This window comes from Rhodnius prolixus, unplaced genomic scaffold (assembly GCF_049639745.1).
Source record: "Rhodnius prolixus isolate KJV_2025 unplaced genomic scaffold, Rpr scaffold_3, whole genome shotgun sequence".
NCBI lineage: Eukaryota > Metazoa > Arthropoda > Insecta > Hemiptera > Reduviidae > Rhodnius > Rhodnius prolixus.
In genome coordinates this window covers 52673861-52686164 of record NW_027411603.1, presented here as the reverse complement: position 1 = coordinate 52686164, position 12304 = coordinate 52673861, and the positions used below count along the sequence as shown (strand labels likewise).

General features: G+C 36.7%; 1 long non-coding RNA gene across 1 annotated transcript in view; it reads right to left on the bottom strand.

Annotated features, from left to right (window-relative positions):
* Window positions 1-5910: 5910 nt before the first annotated feature.
* Window positions 5911-12304, bottom strand: part of LOC141453583 (uncharacterized) — a 196209-nt gene continuing 189815 nt past the window's right edge. The window contains exon 2 of the long non-coding RNA XR_012458077.1: window positions 5911-11095. This is a non-coding gene — a long non-coding RNA (uncharacterized lncRNA). The remainder of the gene's footprint in view (window positions 11096-12304) is intronic.

Genomic DNA, 12304 nt, shown 5'->3' with positions numbered 1-12304 from the left:
TAAAAATAAAAAAAATTATAAATTTTTAAGCCTGTGGGGGTTTGTCTTTAGATCGGCGGGAGCCATTTTAAATATGTACTCACAAACAAAAACGTAAACACGGTCAAATGTTTCCTTAATGGCGTCTAGTTTCTTTCTGACAAATATAGATACACAGCGCGCATGCGCCAAAATGCCGATAGTAGCACTACAGTGGCCATATTTCAAAACTCGGTTCTTACTTTGAAAAAATACACGCCAAGCTATGTATCTATCTACACAATGGTTACGCCAAATTTAAAGCAATCCAGTGAAGCCATTTTTTCGAGGAAGACAATTTTTTTCAAAGTGAGGTACTACCGGTTTTGACAAAATTTGATTGTGACATCAGCCCCAGTTGGCAACTAAGCGAATTATTGAAATTGCTGGGGTACAGAGGATACAAACGTAACCTAGGATCTCGTGAGGAGCTTGATCTACTGAGACATATTACCACCCAAGGAGGCAGTGCCTAAGGGAACAGGTTATCCCATCACCTGTTCTGCGATCTAATCTAACAAGAATATACAAAACAATTTTGAATAAATATTAAATTCGCGTAATGTACGCATTTGAAAATATTGAAGGTACCGCAAAGAAGGTTAAAATTACAAAAGCTGATGATGTAATACGTTTCGTCTAGAGATGAGATGCTGTGTACAAATTATTTATATATGATACACGGAAATGGTATGTAGAAGGCCATGAGTCCCCTTTCCTGGGCGCAAATAGTATAAATGTGCGCCCGTGTATTCCGGACGTTAGTATATATGTTCCAGCCTAATTAATATTAAAGCAGCCAGGCGACTTCCTGGAGGAAGATCTCTCCAGGGTGTAGTCTTGCCCTCCTTGCTCCCCGTCCCGCCACTCCACTAGTTTATTTATATTTCAGACAAATATGAAAGTTAGCTGCGGGAAAATTGGATTGCCTGGAATCTGGACCCCCATTCCCTAAGTTAATAATGAAGAAAATACTGTAAAATATCACTCAACTCGTAAGTTCGTGTGTTCCAGGTAGAGCTTACCTTATTTTCCCGCTTCCTCATTTTCTTTCTCTTTGTGTCTGACCTAGTTTTTCCCGGATTTCCCTCTCCATGAGTTCTTTGCGACATAGCGATAAAGTTCATTAAACTAAATCTGGAGTGAACGAAAGATTGGCTGCTATTACAAATTTTCCTAGGTCTAACTTCAAATTTTTCTAGGAAATTCGAAATTTTACAACCCAAGAGCAGGGATTTTCTTTTTCGTGACGTAAGTTTCGAGCGATTGTGTGTTAACTTTTTTAACTATAAGTTTTTGTTAAAGAAATAGAAACACATGTTTTCTTTATATACTCAATTTCCAAATTTTATCTCGATCGTGATACTTCTTTTTCCATTCACTAAGAGAAATCAAAAATGAAAAAATAAATATTAAAAAAAAAAAAGCCACATAGATACGGCTGATGATGTCACCCTGACGTCATACATCACGTCATATTGAAGATATTGCAGTTGCCATTATTTCATACGTTATTAATCATCTTTTTTCTTCCTCCCCCTCTCTCTCTCTCTTTCTCTCTAATCTCTCTCTCAGTTTTATCTACCTAAACAAAAAAAAAATGACGTTCCACTTTTAGCGTCACTATTATCGCTTTAGCAATATGATTTTGGGACAAATCCGTTAATCGGGGATGAGGAGTTTTTTAATAAACACACGTGATACCACTTTTTTTTTAGATCGATTATTAAAATGAAGGGCAGGGTTTAGGGGTTCTTGACGACTATAGACCCAATGATACGGCCTTAACATCGACACAAACGGGAAACGCCGACAGATTGGCAAAGAAGGAGAGAATATTCGACGCTTTTAGAAACATAACTTGTAGATTGATTAATTAAATGAAGGGCAGGGTTTAGGGGTCTTGACGACTACGAGTATAAACATCAATGATACGGCATTAACGTTGACACAAACGGGAAACGCCGACAGATTGGCAAAGAAGGAGAGAATATTCGACGCTTTTAGAAACATAACTTGTAGATTGATTAATTAAATGAAGGGCAGGGTTTAGGGGTTCTTGACGACTACGAGTATAAACATCAATGATACGGCATTAACGTTGACACAAACGGGAAACGCCGACAGATTGGCAAAGAAGGAGAGAATATTCGACGCTTTTAGAAACATAACTTGTAGATTGATTAATTAAATGAAGGGCAGGGTTTAGGGGTTCTTGATGACTACAAACCCAATGATACGTCATTAACTTCGACACAAACATAAACGCCGACAGATTGGCAGCAGCTCGCATAATTTGTAGAGAAAATATGAAATTAATAAATCGAATCAACTATCTGAAATTCTAAAATCTGCTATTTCTTTTTTACTCTAAATTAGCTAAAAAAAAATCTTTAAAAAACGTCACATGGAAAAAAGCCAAAAGGTTTAGTGCTACATCTGTATCTTGAAGGTATCACACACAGTGTATGCGTCTGTCTAGTCTAACATCTTTTTCATACATTGTAACGAAGTAACTATTAAAAATATGAAATTAATAAATCGAATCAACTATCTGAAATTCTAAAATCTGCTATTTCTTTTTTACTGTAAATTAGCTAAAAAAAAATCTTTAAAAAACGTCACATGGAAAAAAGCCAAAAGGTGCACAATAAAAAGACTGGTTTCCCCAAAAATATCTTTCTTAAACCTCAAGTTTTTAGAGTTTTGTTGGGGCTCGTGTGGCTAAGGATGTTACTCCTCCGGGGAGGTAAAACCAAGGCCTGTGAGCTTTACCCAGAAGTCGCTCTCCCAGAATTAGGAGTCTGATCAAAAGGACAGGTCTGGCGGGCGAGCTCTAAAGTGAGGGGAGCCACAATAGATCCAAAGGGGTCGCAGTGGGGTAGGCCTTGAGGCCGCCCTAATCTAATCTAATCTAGATTTTTGTTGTTGTTTATGTCTGTTCTCTGATATAAATCTGTAATTATCATGTGAAATATTTGTCTCAGGAAAATTGGATTCAATGGAACGGAAACAGAGAGTTCGGTTTAAGTTTGATGGCCGTATGAGTTCTATACAAAGAAAAAGATTGGCATGACCATGGATTTTCCGTAAGAATATAGTGGAAAGTATGAAAAACTAAGAAAATTACAACTGCAGCAGAGAATTTACACTGTGTGTTTTTTTTGCAAGGTAGATGTTTTGCTTAAATTACGCAATGCGATCTAGAGTGTGTTTTTCTCATGGTGTTTTCCATATGAGAGGAAAATGGAACACCGTAGTGAAATTTTCCAATTAGCAAGTTTAATGGACTGCGATAATTATTACAAGGGAACTATGTTTTTGTAGTTTGGGACAACTTTCTGTCTTGTGTTTCTGTAGTAGTGTGGTAGAAGTGACGTTTAACACAAGCCAAAACTAGTGAGTGACTGGATACAACCTTAACTGTGGTATATGGTGTCTTTAAACCGTTTTGTAAATGCCAGGGCAATGGTATTGCGCCTTTGTGTTAGTATGAACGGCTCTGTAAGTTGTTCGTAGAATTGTGGACGCTGTGAGCGTGTGGTAGTAGCCAGCAAGAAGTGATGCAAGTGAGACAGAGAAAGAGAGAGCATTATCCAGCTAAAACCAGTTTAGGTGAGTTCACAGTTTGTGCGTGCGTGTGTATGTAGTGTTGTTTGAGCAACAACTAGATACAGAACCAGACGAATTTGACCATGTGCAGTAGAAGAACTATTTGAATTAGGAAGAGTCAAGTTTTGTTCGTTCGCTTCTAGTCCCCTTTTGGTGTGTGTGTGTGTGTGTGTGTGTGTGTGTGTGTGTGTGTGTGCGCGCGCGCGTGTTGTGCGCGTGCGTACATGACGGTATCAGACAAGTTTGAACATGTCTGGGACCTGTTTGCTCCACTTTCTCTTATTTCACTCCCCACATTATAGTCTTCTCCTACATTACCACTTATCCTAGGGCTCACATCTTCTTGCCTTCTATCTCTCTCTGCGAGTTTGCTGTGCTCTACTCTGTTCCAGTACACATACACGTGTATATATGTATTTGTTGGTGGTGTGAACTCGCAATATAGGATAGTGTACAGTGCGACATGTCCAATAAGTGTTCCAATGGGAGCCATTTCATTTCGAACTTGTCATCCGGCTCTTTAGTTCTATCTCCTTCCCAAACTGGTTACCACCACACCCCCCTCTACCCACACACAGACACAAACACAGGGCCATTTTCTGTTATACTAAAGCCCCTCCTCCTCTTCCTCCTCAGAGCCCATATATTCTAACCCTACTTTAGGCTCATTTTAGGCCCGTATTTCAGCCAATAAAATGTCACTAAAAGAAATCTGGTAGAACACTCTCATGACTTCCTCTTGTTTCAATTCTCGCGCAACAAAATCTTGGGGAACATTTTTTTTTTTAATTATTAAACCTCAAAATGCCTCAAAAACAATAAAAAGTCCTCTTATTGAACCTCAACCATGAATTTTTGTACAGGAAATTGTGGTCTCAGAAAAGCGAACAATCCATTCATTGAGGTGATACTTCCGGTTTGGGAATTCTCCGTAAATTCAGACATTAGACTCCCTTATATAATGTATAATACTCGTAGAGCCGTACATTACAATGAAATAATACTCTAAATCAGACGTCGCCAAAGTATAGACCCCCAGGGGTCTATTTAACTAAAGTAGGGGATCAATCTGAGCCAGGGGGGGTCAAAGGAAAAACAATTTCGAACCCAATACAGGCGGAACCTTGCAAAGAAACATCATTACACACCCATCTCCATTAATTAAGAAGCAATACTGTAGTTACATTACTTATTATTTGGTAGAGGAGGTATGGCGGTGGGGGGGTATGTCTTGGGATGTAGGAAATGTGCAACAAGGAAAATTTTGATGCTGTGCTGAGGTCAGGATGACGTGATGTGACGTCACTTCCTGCTGCACAAAAATTCGTCTCAGTATCGGCGAAATCATACTACTAATAAATATTAAGATATTTAAGTTTCAACATTAAGATATTTTTCATAAAACTATTTGTTACACATTGTAAAATTACTTTAATAAATGTTTAAAATCATAAAATAAATGTACAAAACACAGTACCTAATAGATAGTTTTATTTTAATTAACTGAAAATTACTTTTATGGGGGTCGATGGAAATTTCGAAAAATTATATTGGGGGGTCCATGATCAAAAAAAGTTTGGCAACCACTGCTTTAAGTAGTACTGATGCAACGAGAGTTGATAGTTTAAAAGAAATAGTTAAAAAGATAAAAAGTGAATAATTGAAATTAAGTCGGATGAAAATAAATTAACAACTAGAATTAGAACGTTTTATTTGACACGATTAGCAAAACGTTAGAATTAATATTTAGTTAGCACTCTTCAGGCAGTCGGGAGTAGATATTGCTTAGCTTTAGGGACTTAGGTAGCATACTAACCAGCTTTAGGGCACTAGGGTTTAGGAACTAAGAGATTAGGTCGAATGGACCTTAACCAGTCCATCCCTTCCCACCTACCTCGCGTTCCTGGGACCTTGATCCTCGGCGGCCAGACATGTTACATGGCAAATATTCCGCACATCCGGGTCTTCTTCTTAATTAATAGCAGCCCCTGAGTGGCTGCACCATATAATACTCATATAATGAATTAATTACTAAACTCGAGTTCTTCAACAGATGTGGAGGGGCATCTGAAGAATGAATTGAAAGAAAAAGAAATCTCGAGACACTGAAGTAGTGGCTTAAGATCGACTAAGTCTTCTTTTGCACCAAAATTTAAATTTCCATCCATCTTTTTGTTTTGTTTTAACATTTACTGGTTCAAAAAATGGGTTACCAAACTGAACGAGACAAAATCTCAAAACATTACCTTCACTCTTCGACGCATCACTCTTCCTCCTGTCTTTTACAATCTAAGTCCTTTACGTAGTCCGCTATCTTGGGCTTTACCCTGACAGAAGACTTACACGAAATCCTCATACACGACTTAAGAGAACAGAACTCAACAGACGCTTTCGACAACTGAAAAGACTACTCGGCAACAGAAAAGACTACTCGACAACAGATCAAAACTCACTCTAGACAATAAAAGACATATATAAGTATATGTAAGTATACGAGTATTAAAGCCAGTCTGGGCTTATGGCATCGAACTGTGGGGGTTCAACTGTTCAAGGATCCAGTCCTTGCAATCTAAAATTCTTCGCTCTATAGTAAACGCTCCTTTCTACGTCACCAATCCAAACCATTCACACAGACTTGGAACATTCCTTTCGTGCAACTCAAGTTGCTAAAACACGATACAGAAAATTCCATCTTAACATTTAATCTCATCATAATACACTGATTATTAACATCCATCTTACAGGACATTTCTAGCCAACACTTCTAGACGTGTTAAAAAGCAGTGGCCTCGCGATCTCCTCTCTGATGACGAGATGAAGTGTGTTTTGAAAGAAGAAGTGTACCCTCTTTAGCAAGCCTCCTTAAACCAATGAGCTTTCAAGAAAAGTCCAGGAGATAGTATAACTTGTTCCGAAACATCCTGCCAACCACTTAACCAACTTATCCCAACGCCACCATTGAACAAGACGATATTACGTAGACGATATTACGTAGTACGTAGTATCACACTGACCTAAAAAGCTGAAGTAGTAGCTAAAAAGGAAGAAGAAGCTGAATGGACGATCTAAAATAGTTTCAAAACTATCATCGACGACCAGTTAGAACTACAACTGCGACCTGCTCTTTACCATCATTAAATGCATTAACTTCCGTTCCTGACTCAGACCCCCTCCCCAAAAAACTTTATTTCCTGTCGAAACTTGATCATTCGAAAAGACTTCCTCTAGCCCCTTATTAGGTAAAAACGAAGATTAAAGAGATTCCATTTTAGTAATTTTCACATCTTGTAAAAATCATTATAGTATTAATTTGTGCGCAACATATCCAATTATCCTGTTTATAATGAAACCGGAATTAGGTTACTTTGAAGAGGTTAACACTCGGCAAGGCTCTCCTCTCATGGTGTACGTCACCGGATAGTCCTAATGGCCAGCAGTTCACCGCCAGTGTCAACCTCGCACTTGAACGCTCCTCATATTACTGGTCTAAGTGGCCTTTTAAGTGAGGATGCTGTGTTCTAGCTAGATCATTCACTTTATTAAATTCTATTAATTAAAAACTCATTTAATCAATTTACAGCCTCATCTGGGCTTCATTTAAAAATAGTGAATTACCAGCACATCAGCTGATTATTTTCTATTTCAATTGGGATTTAAAGCACATTACTGGCGAAGTCAAGTTTATGCCATTCTAAACATGCTCATATTTCACTAATTACGGCACAGAATTTTTTTTTTTTTTTTTTTTTTTTGCAAGTGCTACACTAAACCGGAACGGGAAAACAGGATCAGTACTAGGGAAAATAGTGTCCCAGAATGTAGCCATGGAAGTGGGGGAAGACTGCTTTGAAAAATTTCGCTCTAATTGTTATCAAAGTGGAGATTAGGATGAGAATCGCTGATAGAGAGTTGGTTCTCGGGGTGATTCAATCCCAGCTCTTCTACATTATGTGGGTGTCTCGGGTTTGCAAAAGCAACAATCTACCAGATAACATCTGCTTGAATGGTAACGAATCTGGTTGATAACTAAAATAGGTTTACATAAAGTCAGTCATACATAAAGAAACATTAAAAAGTTATAAGAAACTTACAACATACAAAGGCGCAGGGGCGAGTGTTGGTCTAGTGTAGCGTTTCCCAACCTTTGGTGCGCGTACCACCAGTGGTACGCGAGTTGCTGGTTGGTGGTACACGAAAAATAATCAATAATGGCGGACATAAAAAAAATGAAAGCATAAAAATATCCAAGAAACTTTTTTTCCTATTATTAATAATATTATACAGTAAAGTTGTTAATATGTACAGAGTAATAAGGTTAGTCCTGTCTCAAGATATACGAGAAAATATAGTAGCACATTTAACAGGATTTAAAATTGTATTTCATGGAGTATTTTCCCAAAACCCCGTCAACACAAATGATGACTAGATTTCAAACCCCTTCTATAAAGAAAATTTAGGAAAAGCTACATCATTATACAATAGATAAAAGATAAAGAAAATTTTGTAGAATTATCATGTGACAGAACTTAAATGATAACTATGTACAAAAATCTGCTTAAAGAGACTGGATTGTAATGAGTAAGCTCCTATCCAAGCAACATTAAATTTAATTGGTACTTACGGGTAGTTGAATGCTTAAAAGTAAATTAATTTAGAAGATTTGGGCAAAAATGTGTTATAATAATCCTAAGGAAGAACTTAATAATTTTGAAGAGAAAAATATGTACGCAATTTTTAATTATTTAAAAGTTTTAAAACTAAGATCTTACACTTCATAAAGTTTATAAAGTGAACATGAACTTTGGACTCCTTTGTAACAGATACATTTTGTATCTCTATACAAAATAAAGATATTTAAAATAACACACTCGGAATAACAAATTTCATGAAACACAAACATTTTTACGAAGTGGTAGAATTTAGCATGATGTACTACCAAGTGGTACGGTGAGCCAAAAATGGTTGGGAAACGCTGGTCTAGTGGTTAAGAGCATGGCTTTGTAAGTGGGAGTCCCCCCAGTTCGAATCCCGCGTGACTACTTTTTTATTTGTTAGAAAAAAATTGTTTATAGTATGAATTGTGTATACTATGAGCTTCTGCCCCGTTGTCCATGACGCCACCTAACTGGTAGTTGGACGTTTAAGCCCCGCCTGAAAAAAAATAGGCGATTACTTTACTGAAAAGGATGCACTTCACACAAGGGCTGTATTTAGAACTTTCAGTGAAATCCAGTTTCCTGGTATGTGCATCTGTACTGGGTACTTTGAAACCAACTAATTTCGAAAACAATCGCTTAAAACTAAAGAGAAGGGTTTAAACTGTCTTTTTTTACTTGATTATATCACTTCCGCCGATATAAGGTGGTGCCCAAAGTCTTGTCCCGCCTAAAATTAAAAATCTATTCAATAAAATGGTGGCATTCACTCAATTTGTTTCTACATTATACAGGAAATGAGGAGTGGTCTTACGTTTCACCGGAGTGTCACTTAAGAGTAAAGTTTAACCCCAACGCTTCCACGGAACTAAATTGAAATGGATTATTCTGGGAAATTGTTTCAGCTTTTAAGGCACTTCCAGGTAATTGAGGGAAAACTTACTGATATAGTGTCTCCGGAAACATCTGATCAAAACATCATTTTCCAAAATTTTCAGGAGAAACTTATAATTTTTGGTGAAACTACAAAACAGAAAATTTGTCCGATCGCAAGACTTCCTACTATGAGTGGTAAGAGAAAATGCGCGAATTTCAATTTAAAAAATAAACAAGTCTTTTAGAGATTCTATTATAAAATAGAGATGAATTATTTAAAGTATGCAATTTGCTGAAGAATAAATGCAACCCATTAGGACGGGTCTAGTGACTGCAGGATCTCCACACAATTGCATTAGAACTGCATTCTGCGTAAAGGCACTAATTCTTTATTCCTCCCTCAAACATACTTTATTTGAGGCTATTACTGCGCGAAGGCAAAGGCCAGAGATCTCTCTGCACTGAGGCAATGTAGCCGCTAGGGTCTGTGTTCTACAGACAGACAGACGGTACTGCATAAATTCTCCTTTTATGGCTTTTCATGGCATCGCGTTCCAGTCTAGGGTTATTCCCTTCGCCCTTTACAAATACAACCTTGGCAATTTTCTATTGGATTTCCCATTACCAGGGCCACTAAACAGGAATGCTCTTCAACTTCAATAAATAATATTTAGTACCTCGCTAGCTGATTTCTTTGTCTATCCCACGCTCTTACTTTCCGGAACAGGAAGTACAAAGATAGCGCCCGATTAAAGCAGTTCCTCTTAGCACTGCCGCGGATTTTCGCCTTTTCAATTTATTTTCTCACTTTAGAAGTACTATTGTATCGTGAAAAACTTTTTATTTCAAGTTTCCTTGGGAAATATTCTTTTTTAGAAAAAACGTTTGCTAATCGGCTCTGCCCAGGACGTCTAACTGAGTAGTTAGGCTTAAAGCGGCCCCCCCCAAAAAATAAGCATTTCTTTTCTTGACCTTTTGTGGTCTCTTGTGTCTAAATAAGTTTTTTTTTTTTTTAAATAAAATATTTTGAAGGGGTCCGTCGGTCTGTATGAGGAATGTAAGCTTAGCATTACCCAAAAATGAGAAAAAAAACACAGCAAGTTCAAAATTTGATATCTGATTTTGGTGCAACTATAAAGACTCAATAGAAAGCTATAAGGACTCAATAAAAAGCTATAAGAACTTAATAGAAAGCTATAAAGACTCAATAGAAAGCTATAAGGACTCAAAAGAGAGCTATAAAAAATAGAAAGCTATAAGGACTCAAAAGAGAGCTATAAAAAATAGAAAGCTATAAGGACTCAAAAGAGAGCTATAAAAAATAGAAAGCTATAAGGACTCAATAGAAAGCTATAAGGACTCAATAGAAAGCTATAAGGACTCAATAGAAAGCTATAAGGACTCAATAGAAAGCTATAAGAACTCAATAGAAAGCTATAAGGACTCAATAGAAAGCTATAAAGACTCAATAGAAAGCTATAAAGACTCAATAGAAAGCTATAAGGACTCAAAAGAGAGCTATAAAAAATAGAAAGCTATAAGGACTCAAAAGAGAGCTATAAAAAATAGAAAGCTATAAGGACTCAATAGAAAGCTATAAGGACTCAATAGAAAGCTATAAGAACTCAATAGAAAGCTATAAGGACTCAATAGAAAGCTTTTGGACCAAATCGAACCAAACGAGAGTGCCACTTTTCTGAATCAATTTTGCAGCTTTTTGAGATTTTCTCCATTTTTTTTTTTTTTTAATAAAATATTTTGGATCTTTAAAACATTTGAAAAAACAGACCATATTTTATTGATCACGAACCATTTTTTTTTGTTGGAAATGAAGTGTAGAACCACTTACTCAATTACGACCTGGAATTTTCCACTGTAGAAAGAGACTTACATTATGTTGTCAAGTTGATGAAAACATTTTTCACTTCGCTTACCTGGAACATAAAAAAGAAAAACGAAATCTAATAATTTTTTTATGAATAAGTTTTACTGAGTAATAAAATTTTATTAATAAAAGTTATTGAATTCAATAATTATAATAAAACAAAAAATGCTTGAACTAAAATGTCAAGGTTTTAAAAATATTGAATTTTTATAGATATGATTGTAAGCTTCATTGCAGCGCGTTTTTTTTTTTAAAAAAAAAAAAAGACTTCCAAGAGAAGCGTGACGTCACAAAACCCCACCCTTAAAACTAATTTTCATGAAGAGATTTTCCAAACAAAACTGGCAAGTCCAGTAATTGAGTAACTGGAAAAACCCCAAGCTGTCATTTCGGTTCAGACCTTTTCCAGCAATCTCAGGGTTCTTCCTCATCACAAGGAGGAAGAGGAAGTAGACATAATTATGATCCTAATTTGCTTTTGCCAGAAGATTTTTAACAGAAGTTCATAAACAGAAATCGTTTCGCTGCTTAGATACCAAAAGATGCTGGATACTGAACAGTTTGAAGAAAATAAAGTATTTGTAAGGGAAAAAGCGGAAATTCGAATACAGTATACATATTTTGCTGTCTATCCACCCTGCAGACATGGAAAAGTGAAGAACATGGCACCGGAAATTAGAGCATTCTTAGCGGAAGGGTAGTCCAATTCAGTCTATCAGTCTCCTTGACTGCTGTTTGCAAGACTCTGACAGACACTTTCTCACCAAATCATGTTTCTCTCTCTCTCCCACCGTCAAGCTGGGTGAAAAATCTTTCCAATTTTTCATAGTCTTTCGCGCAGTAATTGACAGTTGCTAGTGGCAGTACCAAGTTACTCAGGATTATTAATATTGTTATCTTATTTTTTTTATTGTCTTGACAAAAACATTTTGTCTTGCCTTGTTAGTTTACTTCTGTCAACAGAGTTACGCTTAAAATGTCCGATCATCAGGCTTTACGTCCAACTACCAAATTAGGTGTCGAGGACAGAGGCGACTAGCAAACACACTTTACTATAAATTTCTCATATTAAATTTCATTAAACATTAAATAAAATCCAAGGCCCTAGACCAGGGGAATCGAACCCACTAAACCAACAATACATCTTAGCTTTGCGGGTCTAGCCTATAACCTCCTAACATACTTTACTATAAATTTCTTATATTAAACATTAAATAAAATCCAAGGCCTAGACCAGGGGAATTGAACCCACTAAACC